The sequence below is a fragment of the Columba livia genome, chromosome Z (assembly GCF_036013475.1).
Source record: "Columba livia isolate bColLiv1 breed racing homer chromosome Z, bColLiv1.pat.W.v2, whole genome shotgun sequence".
In the NCBI taxonomy this organism is placed as follows: Eukaryota; Metazoa; Chordata; class Aves; order Columbiformes; family Columbidae; genus Columba; species Columba livia.
In genome coordinates, this window is record NC_088642.1 from 52,583,602 (window position 1) to 52,597,312 (window position 13,711).

The window sequence follows — 13,711 nt, forward strand, 5'->3', positions numbered from 1 at the left end:
TGCTGTATTTCTTTCAAATGCATTATCTCAAAAGATAGCAATCATTCTTCTACTGTGATTCTAAGTTACAAAAGTAAGCCTAAATCACCTCATATGTCTTAAAGTTTTAACGTAATATTTTAAGACATACCGCATCTCCAGGGTTTAATATACTTTCCACATTACAACTGCTCTTCTATCAGCCCTTCTACTAAATTACAAGAAAATGAGCCAGTTTCCTAGGAGTGCATTCCAAATATCCCTTTGAGATTGCTCATTAAGATTTTTCAAATTTATAGTTAAATACTTAATGTATATGATTACTTCTTAATAGCTGGAAATCCATTAACACTCAGGATAATAGCATCTTACAGAAAACAAAAGGTCTTCCCACTGGAAAATCTGCAAATACTCACAAAATGAATAAAATATTAAAATGCATCAGGATTTGTTGCAACAGCAGGCAGAATTTAGTCACAGAAGTTTAACTGGCATGCATTCTGTTTTGTGATGACCATTAAGCTAAAGTCATGCACTTTTAGCTCACTTAAGTCCTTTTTGTCTACTTTCTAGACTAGAAATAGAAATCAGAGGAAGAAACAACTGTTAAGATGTGCAGTCCTCTCCCTGCCAGTTCAGTGAGACTTTCATGATAGAAAGCCAAGTCTAGTTTTTAAGTGCCTTAAGCAAACAGGTTATTTCATCATGACACCGTGTTGCAGTTTCACAGCCTCATCACAGACAGTGTCCAAAGACACTTTTTGTGGAGTTCTCAAAGTCAGCACAGAGGAGAAGACAGACTCCCCCAAGACCTGCTATTTCTTTTGCAGGAATCCAGGATGTGTTATCAATCTAGCATCAGTAAGTGAAGAGACTCAGGCCAAAAAATTACCTATACTGTTCCCTGAACCAGCTTCACACAAAGCACACAAAACACGGCAAATATCTCTCTTTGTTGATGGCCTTCTACCAGTCAGAAACAGCTCTTACAGGGATGTCTTTGAAGATGAGCTGAAAAGAATCTGTTTTACATCAATACTCCTGCACTTCTGCAAACATACCAGGACATCAAGCTCACTTCAGAACCCTCTCTCTCACTGAAATACCCAGTAAATTCAGAATACTTTCAAGACTGCCTCCAAGGTACACTCATTGCATCTTTTGAACTGCATCAAGCAGATACTTCTCTGAGTTTTCCCAGCCTTCTTCTCCAAATTTAATCACTTCTTGTTTATCATAACAGTCTACTATTTTGAGTGCTTTCAAGCTTCATGTATTTGCAAAAGTACACTTTGCATCTTGCACTGCTTTGACAGATGTGTACATCTGTGTACTTCCAGAATTCAACCTTGTATCAGGATCCATAAGCAGATTAATAAGCTTCTGCAGTATCCTGGTAATTTCAGTGTGGCTCTCCAAGGATGACTTATCTTTGCAAATACATGTGCAGTGTTGCTCTGCGTTTGGCCAGTTTGACTTAAAAAACCAAAAACAAACAAACACCCCCCCACAACCACAAAACCACAAACAACCCACCTCCCAAAACAAACAAACAAACCACAAAAAACACACTCAAAAAAACAACCAAACAAAACCAACAACAAAACCAAACAAAAAACAGAGGAAGGTGAAGAAGTACTCTGAAATACATATTGGACCTAATATCATCATAGTGATTGCTTTCTACTTTAATTTAGAAAGTCCGTAAAATAGTACAGAAGTGGAACAAAAGCATTTAGGAAGGTGTGTAAGAAAGGCTGAGGGAAGATTCACCAAACCTCAGCTTGGTGAATGAGGAATGTCTATAAATAGCATATAGCCATTACAATCATGTCCTTGTCTTGACATCTATCTGGGAATACCAGCAGAGCCAACAAAGGTTCTAAATGCTGAGAAATGAGCAATGCATCTACCATGTTTGTGAATAACACTGTGGACTGAACTTGATGTCATCTGCATTTTTTTCTGACTACAAAAACCTTATGACTTCTGACAGGTTTCTGACCACATATTGGTGGTGGGGAAAAAACCCCAACAGTGAAGTGGCATTCAATCATTCATTTTGCACAAATACTTAGGTTTGAAAACCAGGTATAACACTGATACATTTTATAAAATGTGAGTACTATACTAACAATAATTATTCGTGCTGTACTAATATTAAGTGGTTTATATTCCTGTTTTTTCTGTTTTCCACTGAGATGATGTGACCAATTTCTCACCTCAAAAGTATTAAGATAATTAACTTACATTACATTCTCAGCTGCCATGGTAAGAAGTACCTCTGAACATCTTCAAATAAATAGTTCACATTTATTTTGTATGCATAGGACTGTCAGATATATTTAGCATCAATTAACAGGGGAGATTAAGATGTGACAGTGTCATACAAGCAAATTCAATCCCAATAGAAAAACAAAACAAAACCATACAAAAAACCCCAAAACCCACAAAATTAAAAACCACAATTAATTGAAGCATCACCCAAAAAATTAACTCTATAAATAAAAATCCTTTTCAAAACTCTCATTCTCTGGGGTTCCACAGTATTGTTAATGCATGCAAGTCTTGCCCACTCCTATTCATATTTGTTCAAATTAACTAAGCATCCTTGTCTAGTTTGCTTCATTTAAAATATTTAGAAAGTTCATAACTTGACTCCAAATATTTGCACTGCTTGAAGTACACACCTAATACTCATTAAAAGCAATAATTCTCAAATACACACAGGGAGCTCTTTAAAATGTGCCTGTATGTGTGAACTAGAATTTTTGCAGGTTACCTGCCATTCACATTAAAATGCATTTTCATCAGCCAGCTGTGTCGTTTTTACCCCATTTGACTTTTCTTACACATTCCATCCAAATTCCAGATTTATTAAAAATATTCTCAAAGTATGTTTTGTTTGTTTGTATGTTTGCTCTATTTTTTGTGTTTCCACTATTGCATATATACCTAATTACGTGGAAGAATCTAGTTCTTTCCCTCGAGATGAAACAGAAGTAGGTAAAACACTCCTCTATCGTTTCTAAATACCTCTGCAGAAGGTATTTGATCCATTTTTCTATAATATTGAATTAAATATTCTTTCCTGTAAACATCTTTTCCCTCTAAGCTTCACTAAGTTCATGCTTCCTATGGTTTTGGATTAAGAGGACCTTGTTATACAGTGGAAGCACTAATTTGCTTCTCACCCCTTCTTAGAGTGGGACAGACAAAAGACAAGCAAAAAGATATTAAGTTGTCTTGCAAATACAACTCCATTCTGTATTATACTGCATTAAATAGAGCTAACTTAAAAAATTAAAAAATTGTCATTTTTATATTCTGCAGAGCTGCTTTTTGGTGTTGAACTGAAAGACTAAATGAGCAAGTAAAGAGCAAATAAAGAATAAGAACAAAAATACATAATTTTGAGACTAAGCATAGTGAAATATACTCCAAGAAAACAGCGTTCTTATAATTTTCAATGGAAACGTAGAATGCAACTGAAATAACAAGAGAACAAAATATTACTGTCCTGCTCCAGGGTCAAGTTAACCAATATTGTCTGCATTGATTGTTTTCTGAAAGAAAATTCCTTAAGAATATTTTTAAAGGCATCTTAAGACATTTTCTACAAACTAGATGACAGATTTTCAGAAGGTATACAGATCTGCAGAGAACAATATATTGCTGTTAGTGGAGACTGGGCCAGTGAATGTCTTCTTAGGAAGGGAGGGACAGGAAAAGGGGAGAGATGAACAGAAGCCCAAATGCATAGTAAAGTCTGATTATTTACTACCTCCAATGACTCTAAGAAGCTCTGAAACAGAATTACAAAGTTAATACTAGTACAGAAAAAAAAAAGACAAGGGGAAAATGGTCCTTAACACTTAAATCAATTGCTACTTCAGTAATAAATTAAGGAAAAAAAGAAATCTTCAAGTGGCACTAATGTATCTTTAAAATATTTCATTCCATACATAAATTTTAGGGATGGAAGCAGAGAAGCATTATGCTTGTTTCAGAGAAAGAATACAAAATAAAACAAAAAGAAGGAAATTTACCAAAACTTGAAACTTGACAATTTTTAAAAGCTTTTCAGATCATTAAATGTTTGTATTTGAATCCTGCAACTTCACTACAGGAACTCCGGTATTTATAATCGTTTTACTATGACATGCTATGGCAAGAAAGAAATGATGATGTGTTAGATTACATTTCTGTAAGCCAGGTTAAACAACAATGCTAATGATGTTCAATCACAGAGCTTTACAATATTCACTGAACTAAAGCAAAAGCATTTTAAGGTAAGATTAGTTAAGTTTTCTGGCACATACATAAAATATTCATACAAAACATTTGTTAAAAATTACACATAGCACCACATTCAAGGTGTGCTTATATTATTTTCTTAACAGTTATTAATTTACCCTAAATGAAAAGGTTTTCCATAATAATATTCCAGAGGACTTAGTGTGCCCTCTTGTGTGTGGGTAATGTTACACCACTACGCATTGAATCAGTTGGGTACATATGCAATTAAATTCTGCCTTTAAATTTATATTATAAGTGATTATAAAATATAAACAACACACACTGCCTTTAACTACTCTTCTTATGACTTCAGACTCACATCAGACCAAAATTTGCAGAAGTATAATGAGTGCTAAGACCATGTATATTCCAGATACTTTTAAAAGTAAATATTAATAGAGCTGCAAAACAGTTGTGCTTTTAAAATCCTATTTTCTTTACACCTGCTTTATTAACAAGAAAATTCATGGTAAAATGATGCATATTTGGAAAGTGCATGGCATTTTCAATGCAGAAAGTATAAATCTATGCAATTTTAGAACAATCTAGTAGAAATATTTTAAGGCATATATTATAGTCACCTGAATAAGAGCTAGAAAGATTATTTAAATGTTACATTTGTGCACAAAGCCATTTTTTGTAAGAATTAACTTGATATGAGGTGAAACATTGTCTTCAACAGGACTGCTAATTTCACTACATTAAAATACATGGATGAATGGTTGCATTCCAGAAAAGATAGATATCCACTAGTTTGGACTGTGCTTGGCTTAGCAAATACTGGATCTCAGCCACCCTGGGAGAAAGTCTCAGGTTCTTCCAAGAAGAAAAGGCAGGAATAAATTCTCTATTTGGTCACTTAAACAGGTAACTTTTTCAGTACCAAGAAAAAAAGTAAAAGATAAGGCAACTAAAAAACTATGCACCCAACTTCTGTAGCACTGAAGGAAGGATGCACTTCAACAAAAAGAGGAGGATAACATTACTGCGGAACGTAATATCAGACCTAAAACATAATTAAAAAAAAAATTCTTAAAAGGACCATTGTGAAACCCTGTAACTGTACAGGACAAAAAGATATTAATGTATATATATTGTTGCATGTGTTTAAATGCTAGGCATCTACTTCTTTGCTCTCAATTAGTACTGCTGTTTCAACAATACTGTAAAAACATGCTGATATTTTGTTTGAAATTTAGCATCCACACATAGACTATCCTTCATAGGTCCCAGACAATCAAATCAGCATGATGACACAGAGAGGAAGAATGTGTGCACCCACAGAAGCAAAAAGCTGTAATAACAGGTACAAGAGTCAGATGAGAAGAAAAAATGGAAAAAAAAGTGTAGCTGTGCAACAATCAAATAGGCTTGTAAACCCATCCTCTCCTCTTTATTTGAACTGTGATGTCTTTTCATAAACATGTGGTAATTTGGGGAGTTTAGCAGAATGAGCTGTGAATAATTATTTAATTTACCATTTGATTCCAACTGCACTTGATTAAGTGCAACTTCTGTAGCTTCTTCAATTGAGTCTTCCAAAAATGTACAGAAATCATAATATAATTATCCCACAAATATGTGTTCTACTGCAAATACTAAAATACAGCTTCTCAAAATCCTAAGCAAAATGAATACCAGCTGCAATATAACACAAATTTGCAAGTCAGGCCTAGGTATATGAAGGCAGGATTCTTCCCTGCTTTTTTTCTGACAAAATCAACAGAGGTTCAGATGAAGTGTAACCAAATTGACTCCCAAACAGTCTACGATCGTGAAACTAATTCAGACTAGCATTTGTCATGCAACATTTTCTGCACTTTTCAGGATGAGGAGGTTGAGTATGCAAGATGTAAAGAGAAATGGGGCTTCTGTTTTAAACAACAAGAGCTGCCTTTGCTGACTACATAGAAATGGAAAGTCTTGCCTATATATTCATACCTGTATTTTTTGAACACTGTTGTGTTGTCATCGATGTGGTTTAAATACCTTGAAAGTGTTTTTCAGACAATCACAAGCCACTGGTATGCATTCTGCCACACAAATGTCAAAGCAAGCAGGTACCATTTGGTTTATTTCATGGTCTGGCTATCTAATACAGTCTTATAACTGAACTTCTATTCATTCTGCATTTCCTTTCATTCTTCCTTAACAGGTTATGAGAATAAACTGTAATCATGGTGTTCACATAATACAATAAACATACTACCTCAAAAGCTGAAGCAATATCTTTGCTGTACACCTTGAAAGTTCTCTATACACATCCCAGCTTTGTATATGCAAATAGTACATCTTTTACTACTGCTTCCTAACTACGCTATTCTGAGTATCCCTGGATTTGACACAAGAAGTTCCTTGCTACCTTACGCACATATGAAGGTATTGTCATCAGAAAGAGCATACTAGAGCCATTATTTCTGACATCTTTGTTGAGATACTTCTCTTACACAACATTGTCTTCTGTAATATTTTTGCTATAATCTGTCTGTAAGATGAGTATCCAGCTTTCATTTGTTTGAAAGTAATGCATTTCACCTTTAGAAAAAGAGGTTCACTGGCTGGATTCTAAGCATGAAAATAAATAAGGAACTATAATGCTACCACAAATGCTTAATGATCATTTTACAAACACTGTTTGGTGTTATTCTCCTTCTGCATACAAAGATGTAATAAATTGCTAGCACATTTTAAAAATAGACCTCAAATTTAATGCACCTTTATCAAACATGCTTTGTAAGTCATAAAAATGTAAGGCAAGCTAATTGTTTGGTTATATGTTTTAATATTTTAGTAGATGTTTGCAAAAGAGTAAAGAACAATAATAGCAGATGGTGGCCAGCATGAGTAGAATCATTCTTTATCATCTGTGCATAACACAGTTACATAAAAGGCACAAAGAATGGAAAATAGGGGAGAGGTGATCCTTCATAGAATATTTGTATAACAACACTTTTCCACTTAACAGTGAAAGCATGGGCCTGAACTAGAATCATATGCCTCTGAAAGCAAACACGAGAGAAGAGCTTCCCGTCAAAATAAAACATGGTTGCAAAGTAGACAAGATTAAAGTATAAACTTCCTAAAAATACCAGTAAGCAAAAAATGTTTCTTTGTGATAAAAAAAAATACACCGTAATGCATAGTTTTGGTTTGTTACAGTTAAAATGAAAATGAAATAAAGAGAGAGAGAGGAAGAACTTGGAAACAAAATCCCATCCTATGGGGGTAGTGGGCAAGAGAAAAAACATGCATCTGAACTACCCTGGTAATACATCCACTACAAATAGAAAACTAAGAAAGTGGGAATAACTGTTATACAAAGTAGTCTAGGTAAACCTGTAAACAGCCTATTAAAAACTAGAATGGTCAGTTATGATACTTGATACTGATATTCCAGTATTCCAGGAAAACATTATTTTCAACTGCTAACAACTAACTATTCCAGTCTAATGCCACTCTAACATTAACAATCCACATGAGAAAATCAGAAAACCATCTGGACTTTTTGAGAGGTCCAGCACAGGCACAACTAGGTAGAAGCAAATTAAAAGCTTACAAACTTCAGAAAAAAACTACCCTTGATAAACAGGAAAGATACATGGTTATTAGAGATGACTGCATGATACCATGGCACAAGCTATAAATGTACTACCCAGAATTCACTGAATCATCTACTTACCTTCCAGTCACTTACTTTATTTCATTGCAGTCCTGCTAGATCAGCCAGTGATGGACTGTCTTATATGGCTAACACATGACAATAAAGGTAAGTGCAAAATGCAGTTGTTTAAGGTATCTCTTCATGCCAAAATGTAGGACTGTGCCAAACATGCGCTTTTGTAAACATACACAAAATACCTCTTATTTCAGAGCACAGCTGTAGCTGTTTCTTTTTTTGCATTTACACAATCTAGAAAACAAAAATGAATGAAAGAGAGGGCTGTATGAGAGAAGATCAAGATCTCCAACCAAACCAGGCAGTTACAACTCTGTATTTGACTTCTGCCAAGCCCCGGAAAATTCCTCACTCAAAGCTGTTTCAAAAATTTGAGTACATTAACTTGCCAATGACTTAAAAACATACCAATATTTTTATTGTGCAAAATCAGAGTTGCACAAAATTGCGCACAGACAAATGCCGACACAAGTAGCAGCCATTAATCCCCAAGACAGAGGCCATTCCTATCTTTGTTTTTCTGTTTTTCAGACAGTACACAAACTCATTGCCTGAAATAACAGCCAATTAAGGCAAGTAAAAATCAATGTACACAAATCAGGTTTCCTAGAAAACTAAGGATGGTCAGAAGAATCCTACCAATTCATGCTAGATCTGTTGGAAGATATTTCTCCCGGCTGCTGGTTCTGCCAGAATCATCCCCTTTGAACAACAGTCAACAGAGGCAAGTATATCTCTGCATGCAGTTGCTCCAGCCCGTGGCCTGACCCATGCAGCCAAATTGGTAATTTAAACTGATATTCCAGGCTACAAGCAATAATCTCAGATGCACAGACATCAGTTTGTTCATATTATGTACTCCCTATATTCTTCAAAAGGTATAGAAGTATTTAGCACCACAAACTTTCCCTACATGCCACTGGCCAATATCCAGATGCTACATATTTAAACAATACAACCTTTTTATCTTCACGTAAAAGACAGTGCAGAATCAAACCATGCTTTGCTTCTCTTCATCTTCAGCTAAGCATGATTTGCTTCGTCTGTACATAAAAGCTAAATGAATTGCTTTCAACATGCAGGTGCTAGAATTATAACTTAGAGTGCTCTCCACTCGGCATTTAAAAAAATCAAAAAATGGAAAAAAAAGTCTTTGGGATAAACACTCTAATAAGAGGTTTAGAACTAATTTCCTCTAAACTGCTTTCAAGGAAGCTTCTTTAAATTCCTGTTTCATAATTTTTTTATACAATGTAAGACACTAAGATCTTACCAAGAAGTCAGTTTTGAACATCAGCATCAAGAGTAATTCTACTCTTTAAATATAAAGTAATATATATACCATACCTAATTTTCAGTAATTACAAACTTACTTTTATTCCGCACCTGTAACACAAATAGTTAAGCTATCATCAGCCTTCATAAGGCAGGAATGCTTTCTTCTGGATATGAAAGAAAGGCTTAAATAAACTAAGAGAAATATTCGCTACTGTTAAACTACTGCAACCCAATCTATACAGAAGAGCTTGCAGACCTCACTCTGCGTCACAAGAAAACCAGCACACAGAGTAACGAGGCTTTGATGTGAAAGTTAATTCAATTAGTAACATCCCTCAACAAAGCAATTGGTGCCTTTCTAGAAGCCTCCTTTAAGTCTGGAAAGGCACAGAAATAATGAACACAATGGAAGATCTTGTCATGGTTTAACCCAAGCTAGCAATATAACCACAAAAGCTGCTCACTCACCCCCCTCCACACCCCAAAATATAAGAGCGAATCGAAAGGGAGATACTCATAGATTGAGATAAACACAGTTTAATAAAATAACACTGATATACTACTAATAATATATATAAAATGGGAGTAGAATATAAAATAGAAGATACTCAATGCAATTCCTCATGGAATCTGTCCACACCAAGCAGCCAGTCCCAGGAAATAGCACGTGGTCCCAACAGCCAATCCCAGAGAGAGAAGAGAGAAAAAGGCCCAGAGGCCTCTGCAAAACTGCAGGACGGCAAAAGGCCGAACCAAAGAAAGTCCAAAACAGAACTCCACCAAAGAGGTCTCTGTCCCAGCTCCAGGAGTAGCCGGAAGATCCCGACTCTCCTTAAATATGAAGCATGACACTAATGGGACAGAATACTCTTATGGATCAGTCTGGATGTCAGTCAAGCTCTGCCCCATCTATGACCCCCTTCCCCGCTGCCTCACACCTGTGGGCAGAGCCCAGAATGTCCTTAGCTCCCAGACAACTCTGTCCCAGGGTGTTATCTTCTTGTTCTCAAACTAATTCCAAAAGGATGACCATGCTGGCTACAAAAAAGAAAGGTTTCCAACTACATGAAGAATATTAACTCGTTTTGAGTCAAAGCAGCACAGACTTTACCAACTACAAGGTAGCAGCAGTGGAAGTTGCTTCCCATAAGTTGAAATTACAAGTTAAAATAGGAAACTTTTTCTCTCAGCTGAAAGAAACAACATTTAAAAACATCAAGTCCCCTTCTGCCCCAAAAATACCCACTCCCAAAGAAAACCACATAATTAAACAAAGATTGAGACAGAGGGATAACTTAACTATCGGTAAATAAGCTAGAAATAGCATCCTGATATTCCCCATAAATTCTCATTAGTGGATTGGCAGTTCTTTGTATTAGAGCAGTGAGCAAATACCTAACAGCATTAAATGGAGCCCAAATATATACAGCTAAGCATTTTACAAGTTCCTGCCCACAAATCTACAATTACTATGTTTACAGAAAACTCATTTGTGTTAAGGATGGAATTTTCATTTTTTTATTTTATTTTATTCCCCTATTTCAAGGTTGACATGATCCTGGATAACCTGCAATACCTAACCCTGCTTGAGCTGGGGCATTGAACTAGACAATCTTTAGCGGTCCCCTTCAACCTCAGTGATTCTGTGTAAACACTGAACAGCATTAAAGAGGTGCAAGTTTACTTTGGGTTTTATTTCCACTCAAAATACACAATGGAGAGGTGTGTTTGTGTGTGATTTTCAGGAGATAGAGCATGGAGGTGATAAGACACTCATACATAGGAGGTGTCCAAATGAAATCTGTGCTGAAACAGAATTACTGTTTTTAACTCAATGCACCTGTCATTTACAAATACCACCTACAATGGAAGAGAATTATTTCCTTAAGGCTGGAATCTGAAAAAGTCATCTCACAGAATCACAGAATGTCAGGGACTGGAAGGGACCTCAAAAGATCATCTAGTCCAAACCACCTGCCGGAGGAACATCTAGATGATGTTACACAGGAACGTGTCCAAACAGGTTTTGAATGTCTCCAGAGTAGGAGATTCCACAACCTCCCTGGGCAGCCTGTTCCAGTGTTCTGTCACCCTCACTGAGAAGTTTCTTCTCGTATTTAAGTGGAACCCCCTGTGTTCCAGCTTGCACCCATTGCCTCTTGTCCTATCATTGTTTGCCACCGAGAAGAGCCTGGCTCCATCCTCGTGACACTCACCCTTTATATATTCATAAACATTAAACTCCTTCCAATGTTCACACTAGCAAGTTACCCGAGACACTCAGCTTGAGCACAGCAAAACTAAGCGTTACCCTGAGTAACGGGCCTAACACACAACTGAGCTGAAATCCACAGACGAATTACGAAATGCCATTTATTGAGACATGAGTTTCACCCGTAAGTTTCCAAGTGTTAAAGAGGCAAACACGTAGAAAACTTTGTTAATCAGCTTTGACGAGCTTGACCGGCATTGGATTTAAAGTTCTTTCAGGAAACACGTACTTAAGACGGAGTCCTACGTGAAGGGCACCGACTGGAGCTGCACGAGCAGTGTGAACGCAGACGACAGGAACCGCTTCGCTGGCTGCACACCCCGCACCGCTCCGCATCCTGACCACTCCGCCGCCTACCGCTCTCCAGCTGCGGCAGCGCGGTTTACCGTCAAAGGCGGGGACGCTGAATGGGTAACTCCACAAGCGCCCCGGGGCCCGACGCCGCCGGGGCACCAAGAGCTCAGCCCCTCGCTGCTCCTGCGCCCGGAGCTGGCGGAGCGGGCGGGCTCACCGCGGCACGCGCCACCGCCGGTCCTGGGGCGAGGTGAGCGGGACAAACGGTCGCTACCGGCCCGCTCCCCTTCCGGCCGCGCCGGGCGCCTGAGCAGCCGCCAGGGCCCACCGGCCACGGCTCTACCTGCCGGGCCCGCGCCAAGCCCACACCACCCGCCGCACCGGCCGCGGCGCCTCTTGATGACATCATGCACCGGCACCGCCCCCACTCGCCCTGGCCCGTCCCCCGAGGCTCCGGCGGGAGCGGCTGCTCCTGGGGAACCAGCGGCGCGGCCGGCCCGGCCTGCTGCCCCCGCCGGCTGGCGGCTGAACTGCACACTCGCAGGGAGCCGGGGTGAGGCGGAGAAATAAACTCGACTGTAGAGTCAATTATACTGTTAAGCGGCGTTCGTTTATTGGCAGCGCTGGGGGTCACCCTCCAGAAGTGCTCCAAACGCTGGATGCTCTTGCGTTGCTTGTAATTATTACATATGCATTAAAATTTTTGAAAATTTTGAAGTCTATACTAAGAAATAATTGATTATGTTAGTTACAATTGTTTAGTTTCCTATTTACAATACACCTATTAATTATTAGTTAAATATAAACTAAGCATTCTGCTTCTAAACAATGTATCACTTAGTCTTCTGTCCCCCTCTTGTCGTGCAGAAGGATCTAAAACTTGAAAAACTTCCCCTTGTTTTGCAGGTGGTCAGAAAGCATTTGTCATGTCAATTGGTTAATGATGGGTATGTCTTTTGTAACTTTATCACAGTATACATTTATTTAGCAGCTTCTCTTCATGGGGCGAGGGAAAAGAGGAGGAACAGGCCTTCTGGGTTCACTGATGGCTGTTTCCAGCACCAGAATTGCTTAGAATCATAGAATGTCCTGAGCTGGACGGGACCCACAAGGATCATTGAGTCCAGCTCCTGTCCCTGCACATGACAACCCCACAGTTCACACCATGTGTCTGAGGGTGTTGTCCAGTCTCTTCTTGAACACTGTCAGGCTGTGACACCTCCCTGGGGAGCCTGTTCCAGTGCTCCACCACCCTCTGGGTGAAGAACCTTTTCCTAATGTCCAGCCTAAACCTCCCCTGGCACATCTTCCTGCCATTCCCTTGGGTCCTGTCATTGGTCGCTGCTAGAAATCCCAGTTAGCTGCTAGAAATCCCAGTCTTTCTAAAATAATTTGAATGTACTAGCAGTGGTAGGAAGATGATAGAAAATATCTCTCAACCCAGCCATATCCAGTACAGGGTCGTCTCTTTGAGGATTACAATCACACTACTCCTACTCAGGAAGGACTTTCTGCGTAGGGCCACCTGCAGTAATCAAGGAAAGGCTGAGTCCAAAATAAGTGTACCACTTCGAATTAGGCTTAAGTATGCATTCTGAATCCAGATGAAACTGGCACTTGTAAGAGATCTGTTTGATAACATCTGGTATATATAAACAAGAGTATATGACCATGAAAACACACATTGCTTCACAAATACTGGAAAAGCAATGCATTTTTTTCTGATCGAGAATGCTGTAGCTCAAGCAAAAGCTGCACTACAGTAGCCTTAGTGGTTTCTTTTTGTTTTGTTTTCAGTGCACAATATGGGTCAAGTTTCTTACTTGTGCAATAGTGATGTACAGAGCTCTTTGTTAAGGATCAGTGGATTGTCAACATTGCTGACTGTTTTTGCTTTTACTTGCATACATGGC

General features: G+C 38.3%; 1 protein-coding gene across 30 annotated transcripts in view; it reads right to left on the reverse strand.

Annotated features, from left to right (window-relative positions):
* The window catches only part of AOPEP (aminopeptidase O (putative)), a 191,473-nt gene extending 179,263 nt beyond the window's left edge, over positions 1-12,210 (reverse strand). For 12 of the 30 annotated variants that reach the window (XR_010468925.1, XR_010468924.1, XR_010468927.1 and 9 more), the window contains exon 1: positions 11,734-12,202. The gene's annotated coding sequence lies outside the window, so the exon portion shown is untranslated. Of the gene's footprint in view, positions 1-11,733 lie in introns of all 30 variants that reach the window. The other 18 variants (XR_010468932.1, XR_010468929.1, XR_010468930.1 and 15 more) reach the window with 7 other exon arrangements.
* Positions 12,211-13,711: the final 1,501 nt, after the last annotated feature.